Genomic DNA, 2,798 nt, shown 5'->3' on the forward strand with positions numbered 1-2,798 from the left:
TAAACTCTTGATAAATATATGTGTAAATTATATATTTTTTGTGTATAAATATTTATAAATATGAGTGGAAATTATTACTGACTAAATACTAACCTAAAATAATAATATTTATTGATTACATAGCATTGCTATTATAAATATATATTTAATTCATAAGTTATTTCATCGACTAAAAATAATATTGTGAATGGATTAGATTGCAAGAATATCAATTAAACAAAGAAATTTCGTTTTACTCTAAAAAAATTGCTATTGGATAAACGTTGATATTTATATACAATGATATTTTTATTTGGATAAATTAATTAAAATTGAAAGATAAAAGATAACAAATAAATGATAGTAATAACTAACCTTAAAATTATGAAATGAATGAATTTTTTTTTTGTGTCTAAACAAGGAAAGAAACAAAGCAAAAACTATCCTAAATCCGAGCGGATGATTCGTTGGAGATCAACACCAGGCTCAGACCAAATAACATGATTAGAGTTACTCTTAGCACCATATTTAGCCATCCAATCCGCAGCTCTATTTGCTTCTCGGGACACCCATTCAACGTGAACAAGCCAAGGACGAGATAAAAGCTCCTGAATCTTGTGAACCAAATCTGTTATTTCAGATGAATACCCACTTGTAAGCTCATGCATGATGGACAGAATGTCAAGGCAATCCGTTTCACATATAATATCCCTTAAACCGCAATCCCAAGCTAAAACCAGCCCCCTCCAAGCAGCAAATAATTCACATCTGATTATAGACCAAGGGGGAATGCTTCCAGAGCAGCCCGAGATCCAATCTCCCTTAGAATCTCTAATAATACACCCAAATCCCGCTAAATTTGAATCCATATGCAAGCTTGCATCACAATTAACTTTAAAACTATTGCCTACCGGTGGTTCCCAACACAGGCAATTTCGGAGAGACCTAAAGGCATTGCTTCGATTCCTGTAAACCTGTAAGTCCTTGGCGGTAATTCTGGCCAAGGCAACAACCTTATGGTCTGTCCAAGGGTTGTCAGTGTTGAATATGTCATTGCACCTATGTCTCCATACCGACCAAAGCCCTGCACCAAAGGATGCCTCATTGTTAGCCAAGGCCTTCCGAAACCACTCTTCAAGAGCAGTACCAGCCGTCGAGTCCAGGATACTAGGATCCAACATATACCAGATTGCCTTTGATCGTTCACAGTCTCTAAGGCAATGCTCCATAGTCTCCTGCGCCTTGTTACATCTCTTACACATATCTGAAGAAGCTAAATGCCGCTTGAATCGAAAGGTCTCAGTTGGTAGAGCATCATGTAAGCTAAGCCACATAGTAAATTTGAACTTCTCTGGAATGTTTGTGTTCTACAACCAGTTCCAATTATTGTTGGCATTCCAATTTAATGTTTTCTTTAATAACCATCTGTAACCCTCCCTTGCACTATACTTTTTTGTTGCTGCAGGCCACCACTCCCACTGAGGCTCCAACTCAGTCAAACTAGGATATCTCAGACCACAAATAAACTGCTTAATCTCATGCGGAATAGGCGTGGTAAGACTATCAACCTCCCAAGACACCCCTTTCCACAAGTCAGCCACCATGAAATCTGACTCAGAAATATGTACATAAGGAACAAGGTTGCAAAGCTTACCAAAAGGAGTCCACTCATCATACCAAACTGATTTGTGGACATCTCCAATATTCCAATGAAGCCCTTCCTTGAGATGCTCATAGGCACTAACAATGTTCTTCCAGGTAGCCGATGAAGAATTTATACTGTTTCCGTTCATACCAGATTGATTCCTGAGATATTTATGCTTCAGAACCTGCACCCATAACTTCTCACTATTATTTAGACAATCCCATACCAACTTTCCCAGAAGCGCCATGTTAGCACAGGAAGTATCCCTAATACCCAATCCTCTTGCCTTTTTAGGAGTTATGGCGACCTCCCACCTGACCAGAGGCAGCCCTTTTCCAGTCGCTTAGCCTTTCCACAAGAATTGTCTCATCAAGGAATCAATTTTATTACATGCATACTTCGGGAGAAGAGAAATTTGCATTTCATAAACTGGGATAGAGGCCATAACCGATTTAACAAGACAAAGCCTTCCTGCCTTATTCAGTAGGCATCCTTTCCAACTGGAGAGCTTCCTCGAAATTTTTTCAATAATCTCTTGAGCCGTCTTCCTGGAAGCTCTGGCATGACCGATGTTAATTCCCAGGTATTTACCCAAATCATTGCAGGAACCGGATGTTAGAGACCCCTGAGAGAACCCCTTTTCTCTTCTCCGACACCCTCTTGGAACACTGGGCCTTTGACTTATGAAGATTTACCTTTAAACCTGACGCTTTAGAAAACAAGTCCAAACAATGCATGATAATAGTTAATGTTCAATAAAAATATTTTTTTTTAGTGTATCGTCTTGATCAACTTGTTCTGCTAGAATTTCTGCCGTAATAAAGTATTTGTATTATATAGGTCAACGTTTATTCTAATTTTTCACGTGATGTTATGCCATTGTCAAGATACATTGTTACGCTCACTGTTTTTTTAGGGTATGGAGGGTCACAGCGGGATCTCACATGGTGGAAGGCATGAAAGTGATGAGGAGAGGGATGATCTTATACAATTGGAGGAGGAGGACATAAAGAATGGGATTGACAAATGCATCAATAGTCTTGTTAAAAAGCTGTTTGCGAACAAATTTTTTTCGACATGAACTATGGATGGTGTACTTTGAGCTACTTGAGGGAGGCCGGAAGGTTTTCGAGTCATGGAGGTTGGCCACAATCAATTCCAATTTTTCTTTGAC

Source organism: Arachis ipaensis, chromosome B08 (genome assembly GCF_000816755.2).
Source record: "Arachis ipaensis cultivar K30076 chromosome B08, Araip1.1, whole genome shotgun sequence".
NCBI classification, from domain to species: domain Eukaryota; kingdom Viridiplantae; phylum Streptophyta; class Magnoliopsida; order Fabales; family Fabaceae; genus Arachis; species Arachis ipaensis.